Source organism: Bemisia tabaci, chromosome 3, assembly GCF_918797505.1.
Source record: "Bemisia tabaci chromosome 3, PGI_BMITA_v3".
Taxonomy (NCBI): domain Eukaryota; kingdom Metazoa; phylum Arthropoda; class Insecta; order Hemiptera; family Aleyrodidae; genus Bemisia; species Bemisia tabaci.
The window spans coordinates 39,984,471-39,998,663 of NC_092795.1; the positions used below are offsets into that span (position 1 = coordinate 39,984,471).

General features: G+C 40.8%; 1 long non-coding RNA gene across 1 annotated transcript; it reads left to right on the forward strand.

Annotated features, from left to right (window-relative positions):
- Positions 1–11,755: 11,755 nt before the first annotated feature.
- Positions 11,756–13,722, forward strand: LOC109032332 (uncharacterized). Its single transcript, XR_002008910.2, has 2 exons — positions 11,756–12,182; positions 13,441–13,722. It is a non-coding gene; the product is annotated as an uncharacterized lncRNA (long non-coding RNA).
- The last annotated feature ends 471 nt before the right edge of the window (positions 13,723–14,193 follow it).

A 14,193-nucleotide genomic window follows, 5' to 3' on the forward strand; every position in this document is an offset into this window, starting at 1 on the left:
TTTATAAACTTGGTTATCCGTCTTCAGAAAAACTTCAGGCTGCGAAACTGTCTTGTATTAGCGAGGAGCGATGGAACAATTTGTCGTCTTCAGCCGAACAAGTACCTTCCAGAAATCCTTCAGGACTACTTGTCACAAGGTCCACAATGGAATGATTCTCACGCTAACGATACTCTTGTCGTTCTTGCAGGCACCGATGATTTTTTAGCGGATATACCGCTACGAAAATTGCGGCGAGAAATTCAACAGCTGGTATGGCTGGGCCGCGCACACTTCGCAAGAGTAGTTATCTGCAGATACTTCCAATTTCCCTCCTCGACAGGAGGCAGAATAATCAAAGATTGCATTTTAACGCTAGGCTAGACGACGAATTTCTCCACTGCCAGAGCGTTTTAACCATACATAGATACCCACACTTTCTTCGTTGATCCGCTGATTCTCCTACCCAATCTTGACTATTATGAGCTGCATTATTGGAGTGGAAGAGTTGACAGAATTCATTTAAATGAGTGTGGGTCATTTAAAGTTAAATGTAAAAAACAAAAGTGAGATTATTGTACAAAACTCGGTCGAATTCAAAAAATTCCACTAATTCCCTTAAAAAAAAAAAGGCAGACACCCAAAAAGTATGATGGCAGTACCCTTTGGATTCATCATTTCAAAGGAAATGACATCAAAACGGCCCAATTTATTCTATCAGTCAGTGGTACAAATTTTGTAAATAGGTATTTCTTGGGCTTTCTGAAGAGCGCTCCTTTATTCCTGCACGGCGAGTTCTACTGGATAAAATAAAAGCAAGATGGGGATACATACCACAAAATGTCGTTCCAACAACATTAACTAGAGTTAGACAGGAGAGGTATTCCTTCCCAAATACCGATTCTGCTAAATATGTATACTTGAGGCGCGTGAGGTACGGGCAAAGAGCAGTATACTCCGACGAGAAGAATTCGCGCTGCATTCAAATAGGATCTTCAAGAAGTGTTCTCAGACGATTCATCATTTCAACCAACTATCCGCCGCCGAAACTTTATGTGACGATCCCCTTCCGAGAAGATCTGCATTTTCTGGTCGGGTCGTAATAAATTAAGTACACTGCACTCTCGTTGTTGACGTGCACCTAAAAGACTAAAAAGTGCAGCGCTGCTAAAAGAAATATTAAATCAGGACACTCCGAAGGAAAGGTTTCTGCAGGAAAGTGAAATAAAAGGGATGATAATGCGAGAGAGTGAATTACAACGTTGCCGGACGCGACAACATTATTTCGGAAAATGAGGCTACAGTAACAAGTTCTTCGAACGAGGCGTTTCGCCGAGTTTCCTAAATGCAAGGATTACATCTTGGGGTACGATATGAAAAGTGAACTTGAAAACAGTGGGGTTTTCCGTGCAAAAAATTAGTTCTTGATAGAAACAAGGGAACACTTTCAAAATATCTGCCAGACTTACACTGCGACCAAGTGATTTTCAAACCCTTTGTACTGCAAGGTATTTCAAAATGGATTATTCTTAAGAAAGGTTTTTAAGGTGAAAACATATCGGATGAACCAGCTAACATAGCATGTTTAAAATAAATGTAGCATTGCACACAATTCACGAAAACAGTCAGAACCTCTGGCTGCTGATATGAAACAATTAACATTCCCTGTGTTTACAAAGAGTATCGCGACTTTTTAATTAAAACTCCAAGTGACAGAAATGATTTATTACATGAGTTTCTTGGAATTGTTCATTACTGAGGATATGAGAATTTACCATCAGCAAGGTTATGAGATAAAAATTACATAAAGAAGTAATAATACTTTTACCTAGAGTGAATTAAATCTTATCTTATACGTCTATTCTTTAATTTGCATCTCGGCGGCCGTTGGGTTTTCAGTACGTGTTATGAACAAATCGGACAATAGACTCAACAATATTCACATAAATTCTCTATGTAGATGAGAAACCGTGCAAAATTTGAAAAGTAGCTACAAGTTTGAATTCAACATTGAAATTCGGATATTTTACAGGAACAATGAATGAAATTTGCAACAGCATCTGACTTCGGAGATGATTTGTAAACGGATCCAGGTTAATATCTGTTTCTTAGAAGAGAGAGGGATGGATCTATAGTAATGCCTGACAAAGTCCTCGAAAAAAGAGGAGGCAGGGATAGTAAGGGTAAAGAACGGAGGAAAAGTCTCATTTGCGTGCTCGGCCGAAAAACCCACCGTTCAGTTGATTGAGCTTATTTTTAAATTGAGTCATACCAAGCACCGGAAAAAAAAAACACATTGGACCTAGAGTCCAGACTCTTGAAGACATTGACAAGAAAAAGGACTCTTGATTATATCAGGTTTAAGCTTAAATCAAAAGGAAATCCGCTCAAATTAAGAGACTTGGTTCTTGATTTAAGCAAAAATCCTCACTGGAAAAAAACACTGGATCTACAGTCCAGACTCTTAAAAACATCGACAAGAAGAAATACTCTTGATTCAATCAGATTTGAGCTTAAATCAAGAACCAAGCCTCTTAATTTAAGCGGATTTCCTTTTGATTCAAGCTTAAATCTGATTGAATCAAGAGTCCTTTTTCTTGTCAATGTTTTTAAGAGTCTGGTCTCTAGATCAAATGTGTTTATTTTCCAGTGTTGAATCAAGCGTATTTTTTCTTGTCGATGTTTTTAAGAGTCTGGACTCTAGATCCAATGCGCTTTTTTCCAGTGAGGTCGAAAAGTCTGTTGTCCCCTTAAAGATTCTTAAAAAATCTTTAAGATAGCGTATTACCCTCAATTTGCACCCGAGCTTTCACCCTACTTCCAAGGGACAAGAGCTGACTTACTCATAATTAGGCGGTAAACAGAATCCATCATAAAGAGGACATGGGACATGGAACATAATAAATGAAGGTTTAACTCATCATGACAGAATTAACGAGTATTATCATTCCAAATTTCATTGTAAATTTGTCTCCATTTCGGGCTCGCTCTCGTCGAATAAACTCGGCAATATTCACAACGAAATAGACGCTTGATTTATGAAGTTCTTGAAACATTCTGCTCTAGTGCACCTGTGACCTTTTAAGCAATTAATGGAGCAACAGGTATTTTTTATGGTTATTAGCGACTGCAAGTTGTAAAATCCAAAATACGCGGAATTCAGCTCCAAAATGTTTATGAATACTCATGGCCACATATTTAAAGATGATATAACTATCCGCCATGGAAAGAAATCACGAAATTGCGATTAGCGAACGCAAAACAACTTCAAATAAAAGTTGTAAAACTCACTTACACGTAAAAATTAGTTAAAATGCGGACGCGTTTCGCCGGCTCGCAACTCCGGCATCCTCAGCGCGATCCCTGAGCTGGGCCTCAAATACCATGCGAGGATTGCAAACGGCCGATGATTCTTTTTTTTTAGGCACTTCACAAAACACTTTGCTCAGCTGTTGAAGTTATTTGTATTTGAATTTTTTATTTTTTTCCCTCCAAGTGATAGGTTTCGAGCAACTGCGACAGCACGTTTTCGAGCAACAGCAAGGTTTTGCGCAACAAAGCCCCATATTATATTGGCGCCTCCTCTACTGCATGGATAATGAAGAGATGAGAGAAGCACAAAGAAAGACCCGTCTTAATAAAAAGCAAGATATTTAACCTAGAAATGATAGACGGCCGATGGAAACTACATATAATTGCAGAGTGCGGAATAGCCGTGCGATGTGTCCTTCCTGCAATGACTTACGTCGGGAGCGCATGATGCTACTCGCCGGAAGCTGAGCATTGAGCAACATAGCCCCATATTATATTGTTGCCTCCTCAACTGGATGAATAATGAAGATATGAGAGAAGCACAAAGAAAGACCTGTTTTAAAGCAAAATATTTAACCTAGAGATGATTGACGGCCGATGGAAACTACATACCTATAATTGCAGAGGGCAGTAGTCGTGCGATGTGTCCTTCCTGCAATGACTTACGTCGGGAGTACATTCTACTCGCCGGAAGCTGAGCATTGAGCAACATAGCCCCATATTATATTGGCGCCTCCTCAACTGCATGGATAATGAAGAGATGAGAGAAGCAAAAAGAAAGACCTGTTTTAAAGCAAAATATTTAACCTACACTGAAAAAAAAAGAACCTTAAATTTGCCGCCAAGAAGTATTTCCTCTTAAATCAAGAATTTTGCTGGTTAATGTAAGCTACTGTTTTGCTCAACCCAAGCATTACTTTTCTTGAATCAAGAAAAAGTCAGCTTAAAGCAAGATAAAGAAAATTCTTGGCGGCAAATTCAAGAATTATCATGCTTGACCCAAGCTACTTTTTTTTTCAGTGTAGAAATGATAGACGGCCGATGGAAACTACATACCTATAATTGCAGAGGGCAGTAGTCGTGCGATGTGTCCTTCCTGCGATGACTTACGTCGGGAGTGCATGCTACTCGCCGGAAGCTGAGCACTGTCCGCCAAAAGCCGATCACGGTCCCTATGCTCAACTGGAAGCATATTAAGAGCACGCATAGTTTTCCGCGGGCGAGGCGGGGGGGGGGGGGGGCGTACGGCGGAAGCTCAGGAGACGCGAGTAAAATAGGTTATTCACTTAGCCGAGAAATGACGCGACGGGGCCGAGGGCGAGTGCGCGTCGCAGGCAGCTACTTACGTGTCAAAGAAATGTCTGCGTGAATAGGGTAATTTAAATGAGATCATAAGTTATTCGCAGTGTTCTTGAGGGAGACGTGTCACAATATCATGTTGCGCGCTCCAGCCGGCGAATAAATCAGACAGAAAATGCTTTTAAGATGATTTATTTCCGAGTAGCTTTTTTCGAAATGAGAGCGGGCTGCCCTGCCGCTGATTCCCCTCCCCGCCCCGCCCCGCCTCGCCGTGAAGCTTTCTGGTACTCGCTGGAAAGCACGTGTAGTTACTTTAGTTCTTTATCCGCTCCTGGGCGGTCACCTTTGCCAGATCGGTCTCGCCTCTCATCCTCGCGCTCTCACTCCCGGCCCACATCGTCACCTTCCAGGCAAAGTATCACAAGCGCCATGCGACGTTTAAAAATTTCCGCCGCCATTTTATTTCTTTACCGAGAAATTGTTGGTTGAATCTGTTTGGAAATTTCACTAAATTTTATCGGCAGCACAAAGAAAATTCAGTGAAATTTTTGGACAGCTTCGTTGAAAAATTTCTCTGTAAAAAAATAAAATGGCGGCGGAAATTTTTAGACGTCGCATGGCGCTTGTGATACTTTGCCTGGAAGGTGACGACATCGATTCTTTCTCGGAAAAGCACCGCATCGCAAAGATTTCGCACAAATTTTCGTCAGTCCCCACACGAAAGAACGTAACTACATTCTAATGTTGCAAAATTTCCCCTCGCAAATTACACTTTTACCAAGAGAATTTTGGGAATTTCCGATTGAAATTTTCACCGATTTTCCTTCGGATCTCATGCCAAAATCAGAAAAGTTTTGGACCAAATTTTACGAGTATAATCTCGGGGGAAAAAATTGATTTGTTTGAGACAATTTTGCAACCTTGGAGTGGAGTTACGTTCCTTCGTGCGAGAAACGACGATGTAACGGAGGGAAGCACGTGGAGCCGCATGCTACATCTTCCGGCCCGTCTTACACCGAGAAAAATCACGGGGATAAAAGTATCAGGGGTTGTCCCCTAAAATTGTGGGACTACCCCCAATTTGATGGATGATATGGACATTTCCAATTAATTTTGGTAGCACCGCAACTCAAGTTGGGGTAGTGCCGCAACATTTGGGTTGGTAACCTAATTTATCGGGATACTACCAAAATTAATTGGAATACTACCACAATTAATAGGGGTATAATCACACTTAATTGGGAATATATAGACGTTGCTTGATTGAGAAGCCTGCCGAAACCGTCGTACCCTGGAAAAAAAACACATTGGATCTAGAGTCCTGACTCTTAAAAACATCGACAAGAAAAAATACTCTTGATTAAATCAGATTTATGCTTAAATCAAGAACCAAGCCTCTTCATTTGAGCGGATTTCCTTTTGATTTAAGCTTAAATCTGATTGAATCAAAGAGTCATTTTCTCGTGAACGTTTTCAAGAGTCTGAACTCTCGATCCAATGTGTTTTTTATTTTATCCCCCCCCCCCCCCCTCCGTGTAGTACGCAATTGGACTCACTCCGAGTATTGGATTTCTTGTGACCGGGCAATTCAAATCTCCCGGAACCAATGTAATTTAGCGATTGAGCACAGGGAAGAATTTAATGAGCGCCGCCGCCCGCGGCCGGCTCACCATGGTCAAAAACTCAAGAACAAGAAGAAATAAGTCGGATGATGACTGAAAGATAACGAAAGTTTCGTAAGTGATGTTTTTTGAGTCGCCAATTTTGAATGTGATGTCGAATTGTATACATTTTAACAGGCACGCTGCGGCGCGGTGTGCTGCCAGCTCGAAACGCGCTCTGACGCCTACAAACCTAAGGGGATACTTCACGCATTGCGCAATGCTTGAGGTATCCCGTTAGGTTTGTAGGCGTCAGTGCGCGTTTTAAGCTGACAGCACGCCGCGCCGCGGCTCTCTCGGCGGGCGAGTAGTGAAGGATTTCTTCGCGGGGAGAGCTCCCTGGCGGAGAGACTCGTGTATCGCGATTTATTTTTATTTAAATTTTCAACTTTTAGAATTACGCACTGGTCGTGTGCAGTAATTAGTGAACTCTCAATGCTAGATGAAGTATTATTATGAAGGCGCGGATTGTACGCCATGAGCGATGCGGACGGCGCATGGAAATCTCCCCTGTGCTCTGTCGGTAATATAAAGACGTTAATATCTTACTTAGGAGTTAATTTCAGTAATTTTCGATGCAAGAATCGTGTTCTACGTGAAATTCTGATTAAGAAACGTGTCAGAATGCTTAACTGTGCACCTTGTCACGTGGTCCATTGTGTTGATTTCGGTTCCGTTTGCGGTGAACTTAGCACCGGAAACAATGGAGAGACTGGGAAACTCTGGGGTTAACCCAGAGACAAGAGACCCTCCACTGGCCTCCTAGCGACAGGTGGAAGATTTTACTTTCGGGGATTCAACAGTTCTTTATGGACAATTATTAGGGAGCAACAGTCATCACCTCAATTTCGGCTGTTGACCTACCTACATGGTCAATGATGAGCTTCGGGTGACGTCATGAGCCAAACAAGTTTTGCAAACTTCGGCCATTTTCGACTTGTTTGCGAAACGAAACTGCCAACACGTTGTTAAACATCAACCATGTAGGTAAGTCAACAGTAGAATGCTGAAGTCCCGAAAGTAAAAGCTTCCACAATGGCCAAGATACTAGTGGAGGGTCTCTTGTCTCTGGGTTAACCGAAGGCTTGGGTTTTTTTTTTTTTGTTTTACTTCCCATATTAGCACGAAATGTCGATTACTTTTTCTTTCCGTGTAGAATACCTGATTTCCATCCATTTCTCTAATTGCTCATTCTCTAAAAATGCATGGGGTACACTGAAAAAAAAGTAGTTAGCGTTGAGAACTAATTTGGTAAGTTCTCGCCAAGTAGAATCAAAATTAGGCTTCAGAACTAATTTATTGTACTGAAGCACCAATCAATTCGCTTCATACGCTGACCTGACTTTACTAGAGCGCGAACCAGAATTGGAAAACAGCACTAGCTGTAAAATTAGCGCTGTGGTAAGACAAATTCACCTTCGGGTCAAACTAATTCGCCCTCGACACTAACTGCCACATTGTCCGTTACATTTATTTAGTTTCGAAAAAGTGGCGTCGGTACAACAGCCTCAATCGCGTCAGCTCGTGAAAATCAATTAAAATGTGAAATTTCGGGCTCGTTTGACAATGTAAATACTCCCGGTATGATTTATAGTGTCCTCTCTTTCTTGAAAACGTTGAAACGTTGCCGGCCAGGTTGGCCTAGTGGTCAGCGCGTCTGACTCTAGGCCAATAGGTCCCGGGTTCGAATCCCGGTGGTGGCGACAAATTTTCATGGAACTGACGAGTGGATCTGCAGAAACAGATTCCACTCGGCCTTAATCCCTGAAAATTTGAATGCCTGGAGCATGGATGTGCCTAAATCCCATGATGTCTAAGGACAATAAATACTGTCTATCGATGGCTGTAGGTTCCAACGGAATATAAGCCACTAAACCAGCAAAAAAAAAAAAAAAAAAAAAAAAAAAAAAAAAAAAAAAAGTTTTGAGGTTAGGTTGACCCAACCCTACCGAATGCGAATTAGAGTAGCGGAATTAGTTCCCAGCACTAATAGTGATTAGTGTACAGAAACCAAAAAGCATGTGTGTCCAAATCACACAATATGAGTTAGTGTATAGAAACCATTTTTAGTCATCTGACGCTAACTCATTTTTTTCAGTGTACCACGACAGTACACAAGTTAACCAGTTGAATGTAAGGCGCAACAAACCCTCATGCGGCGAGAAATGTGGATTCCTATACTCATTGCTCCTCTGACGTAAGGGCCTATCCTATTTCCACATGAGCCCTGGAAGGCACAGAGTCATATGGAGAACAGAGCTCATGTGGATATTGAGATACGCCCTTACGTCAGAGGAGCGACGTATTGTCCCGCATAATTCGTCACTCCTCTGACTGAGGGCGTATCTCTATTTCCAAATGAGCTCTGGAAAGAAACCACAAGACAAGGTACGAATTTAAGCAATCTGATACTACAGAATTTCACGTAAAACACTATTCGCACAACGAAAATTACTGACACCAACTCCTAACGAAGATAGTAACGTTTTTATTTCACATTGGTTGCGAGGAATTTGAACTGCCCGCTCACAAGTTACTCAAAGCTCTACGCGAGTCAAATCGCGCACTACAATGGTTTCAGCAAGCTTCTCAATCGAGCAATGTTCGTTTCCCACCATTTTTTGTTCAAACTGAAAGCAATTTGCTATAGCTGAGCCAAAGCGTCAAAAATGAGGTTGCCAGATGTTTATATCGCAGAAAATTGTCATGATAATGGTTAGCGCGCGATGTGAACCACGTGGAGCATTGAGTTTTGATGAGCGGGTGGTTGGAACTCACGCATCAGGAATCATGAAATATCTTAGTGAAGAGTTGATTTCGGTAATTTTTTTTGTGCGCATCGTGGTTTACGTGAAATTTTGGGAATGAAACATGTATCAGAATGATGAGCTTGTCTGGTGGTCCATTACGACGAATTGAGATTACAAAAAAAGACTATACGGTGGTCATTGGAGAGGGCGTATTATAAATACCAGGGATATTTATTAGCTAATCTAAGCTGCACAGGACGTCATACTTTCCGATCGCATCATCCTCCTTCCCTGAAGCGGTTGTCCGCCTGTCGAGTTCTGAGCAGGAATCGGTGTGGTATGTCTCCGTGGGAAATGTGTTGACACAGATGTGAACGAGCTTCAAAACGTGACGACTATGATTCTAAGTTGCGAAGTTTTAGGAGACCGAAGAACAACATCAAGTCCATGATACTTCCAAAAAAACAATTGAAAATAGCACCAAGCTGTGGTAGCTCAGTGATTTGTCTGCTGTGTTTGTTTTCAAAACATTCCGATGTTGCAAAATGGAGATAATAAATGTAATATATTTGCCTGGTTAACTGATGGAATTATTGCCGCCGCCCCCCCCCCCCCCCCCGAGCAGAATTAGCTCCCAATTTATGGGGCACATAACCACGTGGTGCTACACGTATGATTGAAAAATATACCAACTTTGCGCAAGACTTTAAAAAAAAATTTTTGTATTTTAGAAATAATTGAGTCGATATATGATTTCTGAGTGTAAAGAGGATTTAAATGAACATTTCGGGGAACAATCCAGTAAAATGTGAGACTTGCAGCGAAGTTAAGAGCGTTTAATTTTCCAGTTTAAGAAGTGTAATTTTGAAAGAGAAAGTATATGAAACTATAATATTCAATGATCAGAAGCAAAGTTGCCGGACCGTAATGCACTTTGTCCTTCACATAATAAAATAGCTTTTAACTACAAGGATCTCGACGTGTTCTCAAGAAGTTCTACAAAAGTCCACCGAAGAAGTCCCAAAATGGGACCAACAAAATAGTTGGACAAATAATTCAACTGTCATTGTACAATGATGGACCTCCCCCCGTTTCTTCGCAAGGTATCGGTACAAGCCTCTAATCAATGACTCGGTAACACAGGGTATCCAAGATCTACAAGGAAGAATCATCATTTGTATTCTAGCTTGAAAGCATTTCAAGAGGCACACTTGCAGGAAGGTAACACTACGATGAGTTGGCAGCGTACGCTATTCCACGGAAAAAAATCTGCACAGTGACTAGGAAGCAACCATTAATGGTTAGTTTGACCACCCTTTTTCCTGTTTCACTGGTAAAAAAAACCTCTTGGACCAATGCCGCGGTGCATTGATTAAAGTTTCTTGTCGCCGGATTTAAGAGTCTTGAACTCTTGCTTCAAGCGGATTTTGCATTGATTCAAGCGGATTTTGCATTGACTCAAGCGGATTTTGCATTGAAACAAGAGTCCAGACTCTTAAATCCGGCGACAAGAAACTGCACTCTTGAACCAAGAGCTTTTTTTACCAGTGTTATTGATTTTAAATGCGATTGAATCCCACATTTTTATTTGTCAATGATCAAAATAGACGGTCATAGCTGCGATTTTTGGTCAAAACAAAGACGAATATACGACGTGTGAATTTCGAAGGGATTACAAACTCGATCAAATCAATGCACTGGCTATACGAGGTGCAACTGTAGCAATGATATCACAATGCAACAGGTGCTGGCAGAGGCAAGAAGCCTGCATCCTGAGTGTACTAAAGAGGGATGAAATTTTATATGCATATTTTTACGACTTCCATTTCTACCAGAAAATAAATTTCTTTTCAGACTATTTCCACTGTCTGCGAAAACATTGCGCGTTAACTTAAAACCTAACCATATGATGGAGACGAGGCGCTGATTTGAACGGAAAAATGGGAAAATAAATAGGTCCAGGACATAACAGCACGGATGCTTATGCACTGAGGAAAATGGATTTTCAGTAAAACCTTATTTTCAATAAAATTAAAACGAAACATGAAGCGCGTTTTCCTTAACGGTGTATTCCAAAATATCCCTCATCTTTGGGACATATTGTAATTAGTCCAGTGAGACTGCAGACCGCCGTAGTGGACATTTTAACCCTCATAAATAAAGAAACCGACTCGAAATACACAATCGTATCCATCGTAGAAAATTACTCATAAATGTAAGGAAAACAATGAACAACCACGGAGGCTCAAACTTGTAAATCCTGTCAATTCAAGGTACAGGACAAAACGTGTAAACGAAACAAAAATGTTGGAATCAGGCTACACTGGATTTCGAAAAATTGATTTATATACCCCCCCCCCCCCCTCCCTCCGATCTTAAATAAGATCCGCTTGTCCGCCAGTGAGGTGCAAATTAGGAAAGAGTGTCACTGGAAAATGGCCGCGGATATCTCTTGAAAAGAACATAAGTACTGTGTAATATTAGTAAAATAGGCATTCTTGAAAACATGTACTGGCATTTGCAAGTTTTCCACTAGAGCAGCTCATCACAAAGGACCAAAACACATCTGAGGATCTAGCTTATTAGAGGTAATCTACACTGTCTCGTAGATAATTGGCGAGATTTTTGGTCGACATTTTTTTGAAACAAGCAGGTAAAATATTTCATGTGTTTTACCAGACTGAAGACCCGGCATTTATAAGGACAGCAGAAACCCTGTCCCTGTCTTCAAATGGCGTGTGACAATGAGTAAACGAACATCGCATAGATGAACCACACCCTCTGTACATATTAGGAACTCCTTTTCATAAATATTTGGTTCAAGTTATTTTTATCATCTTTATTAAATACACTATTTTGCGTTAGTCACGATATATTTTTCTTATATTAGCGGCAAAATTGAATAGAAAATACTATACCATTTGCCAACATGGTTACAGTATGACTAAAAATTGGCAAAATATGTTAGTTTTCTCGGGAGACAAACCTTCCGCAACGAACAGTGAGCAGACTTGAATACGCTCGTCTAGAGCAAACAAATTAACGTAGAAACAAGGTGGCTAAACAATTAAATTGTTGTTCGGTGAGATAGATCAGTGTCGTTTGTGCATCCTCCCAAGGTAGTAACTGGTCTCTCCACATGGATTTAAGCGCTCTTTTTAAACTCATGGTTGTCCTCCTCGTGAGTAAAAATTACCTTTGAAAATCTGAAGATTCGATATTATAATGCCGTGCTACGGAAGACCGCCGTATAAACATTCTAGAGTTGCCAAATTTCTCTTACTAAAACATGTATTTTTGACAACATTTATGCATATTTGTCCTCGAAATTTTCGGATACTTAGGATTAAATTGCGTAAAAAATTGTCTGGAAATTTTGGAAAATAATATTCACAATTTTTCTATTGAATTCGGGTTTTATCGGAGGAAACTTGGCAACGTCTGAAGGCTCATACGGCGTTCTTCTTAGCACGACAGTATATCTCAGTACTGTAGTGAGCGAATAAATGCATCACTGTATTTTATGTTGTCTTTGTCGGTATTTCACAGTTTAGAGAAGAGCTTTTGATTTAATTAGTAGTCGTCCTGTTATCTGATATTTTCCGACAATTTCTCAATAGACATGATTCTTCGCGTTAAACACAAAAACGAACTCATAATGAGCTTGATGGTAACCGCCAGGAACGAGAATTATCGCAAAAAACGCTAAAAATGTTTATCGAATGACAGAAAAAATTAATTAATTACTGAGCATGACCATCTCAAGGAATAGTATAAGAGCAATCTACTCCGTTGAAAACTTACTTAAACTAAAACATAGATCAGCAGAGAAAACAAATTTAATTTTATAGGACACATCATGAGTTGTGAAAAAATTTTGAGGCAAAGAGACTATGGCGGTAAAAAAAAAAAGTAATATGTAAAGGGACTTAAAAGGTAGATATGGATGATTCGGGGTTGGTTAAATGACGGTTTCGGCAAACTTACGTTCGCTGAAACCGTGCACCTTGAAAGGCACATGAGGAGAACAGAGCCATATTAAGTTTGAGCAGCACTTCTGGGAATAAGAAAGGGATTCATTTCGGCTGGGAGGAAAAAATGACATTCTGCTGGAACGTTTATTTCCCGTTAGAATGCAGATTTGGCGGTTTTTTTAGGTAAGTCAATTCCACCAGAGAGAGTAAAAACAATGATAGTGATTACAAAGTCTGTTCGGTTAGTTTTTTTTTCTTTTTCGTGGTTAGAATTACCTTTGTGGAATATCATTTTGTTGGATTTGAGATAGTGACAAAAATGCCGCTTGTTTGCAGGTCTTTGCTGATCTTAGGGCACCCCTGTTAGAGGGATTATTCAGATTGCGTGCGTATTTTTGTTCTTGTGTTCACGTTTGCATAGTGGTGCTATTTTTTGCATGACTACAAGATTGAATGATGTTGCAGGGCGCCATTGCTCTGACGTCAGCAAACCCTTGTGGTAAAAAACGCTTCAGGGGCGGTTATCGAGGCGGTTATGGCGGCGGCGGCAACATCGGAGGACGCGGATACGGCGGCGGTTGCTGATCATCATCTAGGACAATTTTTTTAACTGGCTGGACCGTTTCAATTGAAGAGTGTAATATTGACATGCAGAGTCAACATTCGGATTTACAGTGAAAGAAGTTTCATGCGTGGAATTTGGAATCTTGTTGGAACATACCTATTGAATAAAGATCATCGCAATTATGTTAAGAAGCTTCTTTATTGTTCTCGTCCGAGTGACCTAAAGACCAAAGGCCCTACCCGGCTTCTACTCTTATAACGGTAGGTCCATAATTTCGGTGATGCCATACCATCAGAATCCCATTCGGGAGTCGTTTTCCCCGTGTTTCCGAAGAAACCACTTACTGCATCATTTTTGTTCTCTCTTTTTTCTTGAAGGAGGTAGAGGGCCTCAACGAGCACCTCAAATCAAGAGTTTGCATTTAGTTGCTTGAAATATATGGGCCACGATGACAAGGCTGGGGCAGGCGAATAATACGCATGCGACAGTGTCGCTCGCTAACGACCCAAGCTCGACGGGGATCTCCTGACGAGGCAATAAAAAATCAGAGACGTAGCGGCCGAAATTGAACTGATAAGGATACTTACCTGTTACGATGGAGGAAAATAAAAGTCCCTCAGCGATAAAAGTTTTACAGAACTCGCAAGAATGCT